Source organism: Octopus bimaculoides, chromosome 28 (assembly GCF_046866305.1).
Source record: "Octopus bimaculoides isolate indiv1 chromosome 28, ASM4686630v1, whole genome shotgun sequence".
In the NCBI taxonomy this organism is placed as follows: domain Eukaryota; kingdom Metazoa; phylum Mollusca; class Cephalopoda; order Octopoda; family Octopodidae; genus Octopus; species Octopus bimaculoides.
In genome coordinates, this window is record NC_142955.1 from 21,305,005 (window position 1) to 21,312,913 (window position 7,909).

Genomic DNA, 7,909 nt, shown 5'->3' on the forward strand with positions numbered 1-7,909 from the left:
TTTTACGTGCCACCCGCATAAGAGCCAGTCCAGCGGCACTGGCAACGATCTCGCTCGAAAGTCCTTACACATGCTGCGGGCACAAGTGCCAGAAAGGCGACGCTGGGCACAGGTGCCATCCCGATTTCGCTTTCGCTTGCCCCAATAAGTTTTCGCAAGCTGAGTTTCGTATCCAATGAAGGAGACGACGTTGGCATGGGTGCCAGTCGTCGAAATTAGTTCGATATAATATCAAATTATTCCTCACGATTTTTTCATGTAAAATGTCTCAGTTTTCTACTGAAAAATATTCTATTTCAACAGACATTCTTTGTTGCAGAAAAAAAAAACAAAACCTACGAAAAACCAGTATATATAATCCCTCTCATCAATGTATATATGTGTGTGTATATAAATGTGCGAATGTGTGTCTGTATGTAGGTCGGTAAGTATGTCTTATGTATGCATATATGCAGGGGTGAGTATATGCATGCAGCTGTAGCAGTACATATGTGCATATGTACATATTAAGTAAATATAAATATATTTCTATATATATGTATATACATACGTATGCATGTATATCTTGTGAGCTGGCAGAATCATTAGTACACCAGGCAAAATGCTTAGTGGTGTTTTCATCTGACTTTATGTTCTGAGTTCTAATTTTATGGAGACTCACATTCAGGGACGGTGGGCACTGGGACTGATGCAATCAAAACTAGGGCATTCCCTGAAAGTGCTGGCCTTGTGCCAAAATTTGAAGCCAATATATATATATATATACATATATATATGTATATATATTAGTGTATGTATTTATACACAAAAGAGGTGACCTTTAACAGGACAGCTTAGATGCTAGAGAGGGCAGTTAAAGCCCTAACCACAAATAAGAATAACTTCAAAGGGAATGAATAATAAAAGTATTTCTATAGTTACCCCTAGACTCAAGTTTCTGTATTAACGTGCAAATAAATTAATTTGCCATCCATGCTTGTGTATATATGTGTATATATATATATATATATAGTCTGTAGTTGGGGTGCTTATTAGGGTAATGTATTGTTCGTTAATACCCTGGTGGAGCTATTTGCTGGATGCTCTTCATGGTGCTAGCTTCTAGTTCATAGATGTTATCTTGTGGAAGTGTTTTTACTACTTTCTTGAAATCATTAACAGAGCGAGAGTACATGGTTAGGATTATGGAGTTTTCTGCAGAGCATTCTTGGAATCCCTTATCCCACCATACCATAAAGAGGTTGGCCACATGGGTAGCAATACTGACACCGATGGTTGCCCCCTCTTCCTGGGCATATATTTTTTTATTGATCTTCAACATTCGACCCTTTAGAGTAACTTTGGTACTCGCAACTATCAGGTGACATTTTTTCACCTGGTCATAGTCTTCAGGAGTCCTTATGCCTCTCTGATCCACCCTTTCCATCTGTCCATAAGGGTATTCTTGGCCATGGGGGGGGGGGGGGGTGATGGTAGGGTGTCTACCTGTTTTCGGTTGACTGGGGCAGAAACAGGAAGGATCTTGCAAAAACAATCACATAAACATAGAAAATAGGTTGTGCTTTATTGAGTGACTAAATGACTAAATCTTTTTGAAGAGAGAAAAAAATCAGGTGAGTTTTTATTTCAATTGATTGTTTTCGGGTTAGGTCACAATGACATCTGTATTTCTGTACAAGTAAATATGCACCCAAGCATATCTGCATCTGCATAGACACACATTCATTCTTATGTATGTTTATACTTAGACATAAACACAGGCGTCATTGTGGCCTGCCCCAAAACTGATCATTTCAAATAAAAACTCACCTGATGTTTATTCTATTCAACAAGTATTAATCATTTCATTCAATAATACACAACAAACTGGTTTTTTTTCCCTTTTCACATATTTTTTTTGCTTATTATTTTGACCTTTTGCAATTTCTATTCATGTGTACGTGTGTGAATGTGTGTGCATATATGTATGAGTGTGTGCAAACACCTGCGTGTGCATGTGCAGGTGTGTGTGTGTGTATGTGACACACCCATCAAGACCTGGGCAGACGTGGATTTGGTAGACGGAAACTGAAAGAAGCCCGTCGTATATATGTATATATATATATTTGTGTGTCTGTGTTTGTCCCCCTAGCATTGCTTGACAACTGATGCTGGTGTGTTTATGTCCCCGTCACTTAGCGGTTCGGCAAAAGAGACCGATAGAATAAGTACTGGGCTTACAAAGAATAAGTCCTGGGGTCGATTTGTTCGGCTAAAGGCGGTGCTCCAGCATGGCCACAGTCAAATGACTGAAACAAGTAAAAGAGTAAAAGAGTATATATATATATATATATATATATATATGACTACATATATATGTGTGTGTATATATAGATATATACATTTGTGTGTATGTATGGGTGTATATATGTGTGTGTGTATATATATTTTTACATACACACACATACATATATACACATGCATACACGCACACATACATACATGCACACACACACATACACACACTCACACGCATTCATTGATTCTATACCCCTGGTTGATCAGAATATTGTGATCCTTTTGGTTGAAGGAAATTGAAGAAAACCCCTCACGCATATATATATGTATATATATATATATAGATGTGTATATATATATATATATATATATACACATCTATATATGTTGAGTTGTTGCAGTCATTTGTCTGCAGCCATGCTGGAGCACTGCCTTTAGTCGAGCAAATCAACTGCAGGACTTTTTGTTTTGTAAGCCTAGTAATTATTCTATCAATCTCTTTTGCCAAACCACTAGGTTACAGGGATGTAATCACACCAGCATCGGTTGTCAAGCAATGGTGTGGAGGTGGGAACAAACATAGACACACAAACATATGCATATCTCTACGACGGGCTTCTTTTAGTCTCCATCTACCAAATCCACTCACAAGGCTTTGGTTAGCCCGAAGCTATAGTGGAAGATACATTCCTAAGGTGGGACTGAACCCAGAACCATGTGATTGGTAAGGAAGCTACTTACCACATAGCCACTCTTGCGCCTATGATATATATATATATATATATATATATATATATATATATATATATATATATATATGCATGTACACATACATACGAACATATACACACACATATATATCAGCAGTTCCCAACGTTTCTGCACTCGTGACCCCTTACCCAAAAGTTTGAGGCCCATGTGACCCCCAACTATCGGCAGCTTGTTTTACATTTTAATCAACTAATATCATCCCAAGCCCCTTCTAGCAAGGTTTGACGGCCCCTCACTGGTAGGGATCCACTGGCTGGGAAACCCTCACACACACACACACACACACACACACACACATACAGATATGTATATATATAAAAAAATGCTGATAAAGTGTTCGTTCAAGCGTTGTGCGATAATTATGGAAAGGAAACCAGTCGCTCCCTCCGTCCTCTTCGTTAATTGTAACAGAAACCCTTTCGATATTTACGTTTCTTCAAAGACATCACCAGCGAAACAATCCATTTCCGCTGGGTAATAACCCTTTCCACTGTAGGCGGTGCAGGGGATTAATCGATTACACTGATCCCAGTGTTTCACTGGTACTTTATTTATCGACCCCAAAAGGATGAAAGGCAAAGTTGCCCTGTTTTTCATTTTTCTTTTTACATTTTTTTTTTTTCGCTTTTTATGGGTCTCTACTTGGATAGAATTACTGGAGCGTTAATAGGTTCACATAAAGGAAAAAAAGAAATCTATAATTTAAACGGATCATTAAAATATATCCGAGTGAATCTTTGTTTCTCACTTGGAATCTTTCAGCGTCCGAATTGCAATTAGTGCCACTTCTCTCTCTCTCTCTCTCTCTCTCTCTCATTCTCCCCCTAATGTTCGCTCAGTTTAGAGTTGTTCCCCTTTACCTGATATATTCACTCGGTTATCCGATAGAACAAAACGGAACAATAATAATCCTTCCTAGTATAGACACAAGGCCTGAAATTCTGGTCTAGGGGGCTAGTTGATATCATCGACCCCAGAACTTGACTGGTTACTATTTTGTCGATTCAGAAAGGATGAAAGGTAAAGTTTGACCTCGGCGGAATTTGAACTCAGAACGTAGAGATTTACTACATATTGCTATGCGTTTTACATGGCGTGCTAATCCTTCTGCCAACTCGCCGACAATGTCCTCCTTTTCCCAGAGAATCAAATCCCATTTGCTCGCCACAAATCCTCTGTAAAACTCTAATATGGAACTTCCAACAGCCACATTATCCAACTGGTAGAGGATCGCCAGGGTTCGACGATGTTCCAGCTATTTCAACCTCCGATTGACATAGCGACCACACATGTTCACCGTCAAGGAATCGATGGAGAGAGGTCGCAGCCTCAGTGCATACCTGCGTATAATCAGCTACAGCATGTCCAGTCGTGCATTGAGCAGGTGTTGACAGCAAATGCAGCGCTCGGCCAGTGGAACGCATCCCTCGCACAGAGAGCGGAATGGCAAGTGCTCCAGGTCGGTTAGACTTGAAATGAGGCGAGGCAGAACGGTGAGGCAGTAATATATGATGGATGGAGCTAATGTAAGTGTTCGCCAAGGATTATTTTTTTCTCAGCCTTTTTACTAGACTTCAAGGCACTTGGCTGCTGTTTCTAGCACAAGGAGGTAGGAACCGATGGAGGGATAAGGTACATGCGTCCTTGTTTCCCGGCCCTCAATATTTAGGATAGGAATAAACAAAAGAAGCCCCCTGAATAGCATGTTTCTTAAGAAACGAAAAGACAGTCTGTTTCATATGAAAAGCAATGCAATTCTGTGGGTATTTGGTTGTTGTTTCTAGCATGATGCGAGTCCACTTATAGGATAATATTTTATAATTAATTCTAAAAGTGTCCTTCATGTTTATACACATAAACACTACACGGAAATTTAAAGGTTCTTGTTTGTTATTTCTATCATGATGTGAGACCACCTGTAGTACAATATTCTTACAGAGGCTTCGTCGTCAAGTGTCCTTCAATTTTTATATACATCACCTCACAGATTTAAGGTCATGTGGTCGTTATTTTTCGCAATGTGTGAGACCATATATTGTTCATTATTGGTTAAGTGTCCGATTTTCATATGAGAAAACGAAACGAATTTGAAGGCACTTGCTTAATGTAGTTTAAGGTGTCCTTCTAATTTGTATAAAAATCAACGCAAATTCCAGGGTAATTGACTGTAATTCCTAGCGTGACGCGAAATTACATGTAGCAAATTATTTTTCGTAAATCTTTCTTAAATTCTTGTTCAATACCCATAGCATTTAATTATATGAATTATTAACTACAAATTAAGTAATTAAAAAAATTTATAACTGTTACGGGAGGTAACTCTATCCTTTTCTAAGATAGTTGTTACCTCCCTTGGAACCACGTGATTTTTTTTTTCACTACGTGGTGCAGGCGTGCATCGTAGCGTGTTCTTCAATCTGGCTGTTGTCTCTAGCATGATATAAAACCACCAGTACGATTATACATTTACTGATTCCTACTAGACTGATGGTATTAGCCTTGTTATTTCTAGCATCACGTGGAACCACCTGTGGAAAATATATTTTATACGTGTTTCATGAACTGGGGTCGATTTGCCTGACTAAAACTCTTTGAAAGCGGTGCTCCAGCATGGCCACAGACAAATGACTACAAAAAAAAAAAGAGAAAAGATGTGTGTGTGGGTGTCTCTGCCTGCAGACACACATACACACACACACATATATATATATACATATATATATATATATATATATATATATATATATATATATATATATATATGTATGTATGTATGTATATATATATATAATGTATATGTATGTATGTATATATATATAATGTATATGTATGTATGTATATATATATAATGTATATGTATGTATGTATATATATATAATGTATATGTATGTATGTATATATATATAATGTATATGTATGTATGTATATATATATAATGTATATGTATGTATGTATATATATATAATGTATATGTATGTATGTATATATATATAATGTAAATGTATGTATGTATATATATGTATGTATATGTGCATACACACACACGCATATATATATAAAATCAAAGATGTTCTAACTGTGAGCCCGGTGTCATTTATTCTGGCATAGTGCATCTAGGACTCCATTATTTCATGTATCCCTTCTTATCGTTACTTAGCTTTATGTCAATCATGATCCAGCAAACCTAATTCAAAGGCTTTCCGGCCGTGACCATCCCAACTTATTTTCATTTACTACATCCCTGTTTTAAAGTTTATCCCTCACTTCCCCCCACCAGGCAGTTTCGCTCTTGTATGACTTACAATCAAAAGCACTCCACCCGTGACCTTCCTCTATTATTTTCCACAAAGTACAAAATGCCTCAATGTATTGTTTTCTTATGTAAGTTGACAGTAAAGTGTGGTTACGAGGGAGATTTGGCATCTATTTTTAGTGGAAAAGCGGCTGCATGTTGCTTCTATTTTTGCCGGATGCTTGTCCTTGTAACGTGACCCCTTCATATTGCTCCCGTGCACCCTTGTTTTTCTATCCGTTTCTGTCACTGTCTTTGATTTTTACTTTCTCTCTCTCTCTCGCTCTCTCTCTCTTTCTCTCTCTCTCTCTCAACCATCTTTCTTTCCTTCTGTCTATCCCTCTGTCTATCTATTTCTTATCTCTCGTTCTATCTATTTTTATATCTATCTATCTATGAATCCATCCATCCATCTCTCTCTCTCTCTATCTATCTATCTCTCTAGGTAGGTAGGTATGCATGCACACACGCGCGCGCGCGCGCGAGATCGTTGCCAGTGCCTCCGGATTGCTTGGGGACACAAGGCATGTTATAAAATCTTATCCAGACACGTGTCTCCACAGCAAGAAACTGTTGGTGGTCCGTGTCTTGGTATTCGGTACAGGGTGAAGTAATTGTTGTTGATCATACCACAATGGAGAGAGAGAGAGAGAGAGATGGGAAAGTGGTGAGGTTAACTGAACCAAAATAACAGACTTCCACATTTGTCATTGCGTTTTTTTTTGTTTTTTTTGTCTGATGAACTTTCACCTTTCACCTCTGACAAACATTTTCTGCACCTTGTGCCCTCTCTCTCTCTCTCTCTCTCTCCGTCCCTCTTTCCCCCCTCTCTATCTTTTCTCTCTCAAGCTATTTCTTTCCTACAGACGCACATGTATTAACACACACACACACACACACACACACGCACACGCGCCCACACACATACATCACATACATCCACATATATGTGTGTGGGTGGGTGGATGGATGTGTATATATGGATGGATGTATGTATATGTATGTACATATATATGTGTATATATATATATATTTATATGTGTGTGTGTGTACATATAAGTACATATGTATGTCTGTGTGTGTTTGTATGTTGTATGTATGTATATACATGTGTGCATGTGTATATATATATATATATATATATATATATATATATACATACACACACGCACACACACACATGTATATGTATGTGTGTATGTATGTAAAGAGAGAGAAGACGTGCACACACATACGTACTCATACACATGCACAGATATATACATGGTCATCGCTAACGCAAAAACAGGAGATCGTCCCTGTAAGCACATGACATGCTAGAAACAACAGCCAAATCACCCGTCTCTCCTAAGTTTTATGTCCTTGAAAAGAAAAGAGCGGCGTTCACTCCACAAACGGGATGGTCACAGTTGGAACGCTCTTCAGCATAGTTCTGCACAAACAGGTTTAGTCTGGATTTCAGCAACAATGACAATCCTACGGACATTGCATCAATATACAGCAGGAAAACTGCGGTATATAAACATTCCAGTATATATACGTGTGTATGTTATGTATGTGTGTATGTGT

General features: G+C 38.1%; 1 protein-coding gene across 5 annotated transcripts in view; it reads left to right on the forward strand.

Moving 5' to 3' along the window:
- The window catches only part of LOC106882288 (uncharacterized), a 56,062-nt gene that overhangs the window by 35,163 nt on the left and 12,990 nt on the right, over nt 1-7,909 (forward strand). Inside the window, exon 1 of one of the 5 annotated variants that reach the window (XM_014932908.3) lies at nt 3,200-4,574. The exons of the other annotated variants lie outside the window; for them this stretch is intronic. The gene's annotated coding sequence lies outside the window, so the exon portion shown is untranslated. Of the gene's footprint in view, nt 1-3,199; nt 4,575-7,909 lie in introns of those variants that run through there. 5 annotated transcript variants of the gene reach the window in all.